We start from the raw sequence: 6,857 nt of genomic DNA, 5'->3' as shown, positions 1-6,857 counted from the left end.
TTAAGCCAACAACCGAAACACTAAAAAAAAACCCACAAAAAACCTTTTTCCTTTTAATTCATTCATATAAGGGGTCCCCCCCCCAAAAAAAAGTTGGCTTTCAGTGGACTTTAGGATTATTTTGCAAAAATTAAAAGAAAAGAATAATTTCCAAAATTATGTGTGTATATATATGCATGTATGTATGTATGTATGTATGTAGGTCTTGGCGTATTCGGGTCTTTCCCATGTAAGGTTGAGAGTATCTTGGCAACGTTTCAACGAGGTCTCACTCGTCATCTTCAGGCTGGTGCTCATGGCTTCGTGCTTGTGCGAGCAAAATATTATATATATATAATCTATCATCACTATCTATCTATCCATCCACCCCTCTCTCATATATCAATCAATCAATCTCTATATCATCTATTTATCTATCCATCTCTATCATCTACCATCTATCTTTCCATCCATCTCTTATATCTATCATCTATCTATCTATATCTATCTATCCATCTATCCATCCATCCATCTCTATCTCTTATCTATCATCTATCTATATTTATCTATCCATCCATCCATCTCTATCATCTATCAATCATCTATCTGTCCATCCATCCATCCATCCATCTCTATTTATGTCTATCTCTATCACCAATCAATCAATCAATCAATCAATCAATCTAATAAATAAATAAATAAATAAATCTATATCTATCTATATCTATCTATTTCTATCTATCTATCTATCTATCTATATCCATCCATCCCTATCTCTCTCTCTCTCATCTATCTTTCTATCCATCCATCTCTATCTCGTATTTATCATCTATCTATATCTATCTATCTATGTCTCTAACTATCTATCTATCCAACCATCCATCTCTATCTCGTATCTATCATCTATCTATATCTATCCATCCATCCATCCATCTCTATCATCTATCAATTATCTATCAGCTATCTGTCCATCCATCCATCCATCCATCTCTATCTTTCTATCTATCTGTCTGTCTGTCTGTCTATCTCTATCACCAATCAATCTATATCTATCAATCCATCTATCTATCTCCATCCATCCATCTCTCTCTCTCTCTCATCTATCTTTCTATCCATCCATCTCTATATCATCTATTTATCTATCCATCTCTATCATCTATCTATGTCTCTAACTATCTATCTATCCAACCATCCATCTCTATCTCGTATCTATCATCTATCTATATCTATCCATCCATCCATCCATCTCTATCATCTATCAATTATCTATCAGCTATCTGTCCATCCATCCATCCATCCATCTCTATCTTTCTATCTATCTGTCTGTCTGTCTGTCTATCTCTATCACCAATCAATCTATATCTATCAATCCATCTATCTATCTCCATCCATCCATCCCTCTCTCTCTCTCTCTCATCTTTCTATCCATCCATCTCTATCTCGTATCTATCATCTATCTATATCTATCTATCTTCCATCCATCCATTCCTATCTCTCTCTCATCTATCTTTCTATCCAACCATCTCTATCTCGTATCTATCATCTATCTATATCTATCTATCTATCCATCCATCCATCTCTATCATCTATCATTTATCTGTCCATCCATCCATCCATCCATCCATCTCTATCTATCTGCCTATCTTTCTGTCTGTCTGTCTGTCTATCTATCTCTATCACCAATCAATCAATCAATCTATCTATCAATCTATCTATCTATATCTATCTATCTATATCCATCCATCCATTCATCGCACTCTCTCTCTCTCTCTCTCTCTCTATATATATATATATATATATATATATATATATATATATATATATATATATATATGTAGGTCTTTGGTTATTCGGCTTTTCTCCTGCGTAAAATTAGAAGTGTCTTGGTGATGTTTCAACAAAGTCTCATTCGTCATCTTCAGGCTTCAGCTTCGTGCTTCTGGGAGCAGATGACGAATGAGACTTCCTCGAAACGTCGCCAAGACACTTCCAATTTTACGTGGGAGAAAACCCGAATAACCAAAGACCTATATACAAACATCCGTGAAAACTTCAGAAAACATATATATATACATATACATATACATATATATATATATATGTAGGTCTTTGGTTATTCGGGTTTTCTCCCGCGTAAAATTGGAAGTGTCTTGGCGACGTTTTGACAAAGTCTCATTCGTCATCTTCAGGCTTCAGCCGTGCTTCTGGGAGCAAAAGCTGAAGCCTGAAGATGATGAATGAGACTTCCTCAACGTCGCCAAGACACTTCCAATTTTACGTGGAGAAAACCCAATAACCAAAGACCTATATACAAACATCCGTGAAAACCTCAGAAAACATATATATATACATATACATATACATATATATATATATATATGTAGGTCTTTGGTTATTCGGGTTTTCTCCCGCGTAAAATTGGAAGTGTCTTGGCGACGTTTTGACAAAGTCTCATTCGTCATCTTCAGGCTTCAGCTTCGTGCTTCTGGGAGCAAATTGCTGAAATTGGGAGCAAATTGCTGGGAGCAAAAAGCTGAAGCCTGAAGATGATGAATGAGACTTCGTCGAAACGTCACCAAGACACTTCCAATGTTACGTGGGAGAAAACCCGAATAACCAAAGACCTACATATATATATGTATGTATGTATGTATGTATGTATGTATGTATGTATGTATGTATATCATCTATCAATCAATATCTATCTACTTACCTACCTACCTATCCTTCCATCCATCCCCACTTTCTCTCTCTCTCTCTTTGTAGAGATATAATTTGGGGGAGGGGCAGAGCTGTAGACGCCAACCCGGCCCCTCCTCCCCCTCTTTGACCGAACAACTTTTAAGCAAGTTTGCACAGGTGAGGGAGGGGCTGGCTCACCTGCGTGGCTGTCCCTGCTTAGCGAAGCACAGCTGCTCCTTCCTACCTGTCGGGAAAGCGAGGCAGGAGGGGGGAGGGCAGCCTGGACGGGGCGGGGGGGGGGAACCCTGAAAACGACCCCCTCTCTTTTCCGTTGAAGCGTCTCCCACCGCCTCCCTCCCTCCCTCCCCCCCCGCTTTTAAACGGATGCAGCCGGTGGGGGGATTCAAGGGGGGGTCCTGACGGGCGCGGCGCCGGCAGCACCGGCAAAGGGGGCCGGCAGGGGGGCCGCGACGGCCGAGGATGCGAGCATTTCGCCAGGAGGAGGAGGAGGAGGAGGAAGAGCCGGGATGGAAAGCACGTGTGGAGGAAGGCTTCATCCTTCGAAATGAAAACCTGCGAAGTGAAAAAGTAAGTTCCACCCCCCCATGTTGCGTTCCAATCTCTTCCCCATTTATTTGGGGAGGGGTCTCCTGCTGGGGCGGGGGAGGGGTTGGTCTAGATGACCTCCAAGGTCCCTTCCAACCAGGGGGGGAAATCCACACTTTTTTCCCTATTGGTTCTGTGGGCGTGGCTTGGTGGGCGTGGCAGAGGAAGGATATTGCAAAATGTCCGTTCCCACCCCATTCCAGGAGAAGGATACTGCAAAATCTCCATTCCTTCCCCACTCCAGGGGAAGGATGCTGCAAAATCCGCATTTCCACCCCATTCCAGGGGAAGGATGCTGCAGAATCCCCATTCCCTCACCACTCCAGGGGAAGGATGCTGCAGAATCCCCATTCCCACCCCACTCCAGGGGAAGGATGCTGCAGAATCCCCATTCCCACCCCACTCCAGGGGAAGGATGCTGCAGAATCCCCATTCCCACCCCACTCCAGGGGAAGGATGCTGCAGAATCCCCATTCCCACCCCACTACAGAGGAAGGATGCTGCAAAATCCCCATTCCCACCCCACTCCAGGGGAAGGATGCTGCAAAATCCCCATTCCCACCCCACTCTGGGGCCAGCCAGAGGTGGTGCTTGCCGGTTCTTCGAACTACTCAAAATTTCCACTACCGGTTCTTCAGAACCCGTCAGAACCTGCTGGATTTCACCCCTGCTTCCAACTCTTTTTTAAAAAAATGTTAATTAATTCCAATTTTATATTGAAGGTTTAATGGATTTTAATGGATTTAATGGATTTATTAAAGATTCTATTTTCCTCTATTTCTCTAAGATTGGCTTATAGTTGATAATAGTATTTGGGCTAGCATATCTAGTACGAGTGACATCTGAGTATTACAGATAATAGAATAGAATAGAATAGAATAGAATAGAATAGAATAGAATAGAATAGAATAGAATAGAATAGAATAGAATTTATTGGCCAAGTGTGATTGGACACACAAGGAATTTGTCTTGGTGCATATGCTCTCAGTGTACATAAAAGAAAAGATACGTTCATCAAGGTACAACATTTACAACACAATTGATGATCAATATATCAATATAAATCATAAAGATTGCCAGCAACAAGTTATAGTCATACAATCATAAGTGGAAAGAGATTGGTGATGGGAACTATGAAACGATTAATAGTAGTGCAGATTCAGTAAATAGTCTGACAGTGTTGAGGGAATTATTTGTTTAGCAGAGTGATGGCCTTCGGGAAAAAACTGTTCTTGTGTCTAATTGTTCTGGTGTGCAGTGCTCTGTAGCGTCGTTTTGAGGGTAGGAGTTGAAACAGTTTATGTTCAGGATGCCAGGGATCTGCAAATATTTTCACGGCCCTCTTCTTGATTCGTGCAGTATACAGGTCCTCAATGGAAGGCAAGTTGGTAGCAATTATTTTTTCTGCAGTTCTAATTATCCTCTGAAGTCTGTGTTTTTCTTGTTGGGTTGCAGAACCGAACCAGACAGTTATAGAGGTGCAAATGACAGACTCAATAATTCCTCTGTAGAATTGGATCAGCAGCTCCTTGGGCAGTTTGAGCTTACTGAGTTGGCGCAGAAAGAACATTCTTTGTTGTCCTTTTTTAATGATGTTTTTGATGTTAGCTGTCCATTTGAGATCTTGCGATATGATAGAACCCAGAAATTTGAAGGTTTCTACTGTTGATACTGTGTTGTCAAGTATTGTGAGAGGTGGAAGTATGGAAGGGTTTTTCCTAAAGTCTACCACCATTTCTACGTTTTGAGTGTGTTCAGTTCCAGATTGTTTTGGTTGCACCACAAGGTGAAGGGACTCCTGGCGGCTCACAGAACTGAACCACAAAGGCAACATCGTATCAATAAATTTTTTTAGAAAAAAGCAATTCGAGCCAATAAAAGTTTTGTCCAGGATTCACCAGAAAAACCAGAAGGCCAAAATTATACCATCCAAGTTTTAAGCTTGCATTTTTCCTAAATGGGCAATTTACTGCTTTTTTTTTAACTTCAGCAAAACATGTCTCTTTTCTTTTTTTAAAAAAAAAATTGACATTTCTTCAAACCAAGCTGCCTTTTGATCTCACTCTGTATCATTATGATTTATATTGATATTGTTTCCTGATTGCTTATTTGTAGCCTATGACTATCATTAAGTGTATCATTAAGTGTTTAAATTTGTACCCTATATCATTAAGTGTTGTAAGTGCTGTACCTTGATGAAGGTATCTTTCCTTTTATGTACACTGAGAGCATATGCACCAAGACAAACTCCTTGTGTGTCCAATCACACTTGGCCAATAAAATTCTATTCTATTCTATTTTCTTTTAGGTACACTGAGAGCATATGCACCAAGACAAATTCCTTGTGTGTCCAATCACACTTGGCCAATAAAATTCTATTCTATTCTATTCTCTTTTCTTTTAGGTACACTGAGAGCATATGCACCAAGACAAACTCCTTGTGTGTCCAATCACACTTGGCCAATAAAAAAATCTAATCTAATCTAATCTAATCTAATCTATTCTATTCTATTCTATTCTATTCTATTCTATTCTATTCTATTCTATTCTATTCTATTCTATTCTACTTTCTTTTATGTACACTGAGAGCATATGCACCAAGACAAATTCCTTGTGTGTCCAATCACACTTGGCCAATAAAAAAATCTATTCTATTCTATTCTATTCTATTCTATTCTATTCTATTCTATTCTATTCTATTCTTTCTTTTATGTACACTGAGAGCATATGCACCAAGACAAATTCCTTGTGTGTCCAATCACACTTGGCCAATAAAAAAATCTATTCTATTCTATTCTATTCTATTCTATTCTATTCTATTCTTTCTTTTATGTACACTGAGAGCATATGCACCAAGACAAATTCCTTGTGTGTCCAATCACATTTGTCCAATAAAAAAATCTATTCTATTCTATTCTATTCTATTCTATTCTTTGTCCACACTCCTTTTGGCTCAACGGTGTGTTATAATTTGCCATCCCATAAAGCAATTTCCCCTTTTCATGGGGAAACACCAAGGATGAAATCTACATACCTTCCCTACCGGTTTGGAAGCGCACGCACATGCCATCATCATGTCCGATTTCTGACCCTCTACGCATGCGCAGAAGGTTTTGCGCATGCACCGAGGGTTAAAAACCAGGAAGTAACGAAGTCTGGGCAGGTGGGCGGAGTCTCACACTGCCGCCACTACCAGTTCGCCAAACCACGCGCCACTGGAGCTATCGACTCAGACGACCAAGGTAGAACCGGCAGAATTTCACCCCTGGGAAACCCCCATCATTCCCACTCTCGCTGGGAATGTCGGGAGCTGTAATCCAAGCCACCTCCTCCAGATTCCAGAAAGAAACCAAGTCGGCAATCAAAAGAAAATACTAGCAGGAGGGCTTTTGTTTTGTTTTTTAAAGGGTTTTAAGCAGTAAATAAACCTTCTGGGGGAAAAAAAAACAGGATTAAAGGGCATTCTTCAAATTCACTCTCTCTTTTTTTTTTAAGACGATGCAGTTCCAGGTCTTCCTGACAGTGGCTGATGGGAGTTGGAGTACAGCTTGGATGTCACAACACACACACACACACACACACACCCAACC

This window comes from Ahaetulla prasina, chromosome 18 (genome assembly GCF_028640845.1).
Source record: "Ahaetulla prasina isolate Xishuangbanna chromosome 18, ASM2864084v1, whole genome shotgun sequence".
NCBI lineage: Eukaryota > Metazoa > Chordata > Lepidosauria > Squamata > Colubridae > Ahaetulla > Ahaetulla prasina.
Note: the sequence above shows the minus strand (reverse complement) of the source record.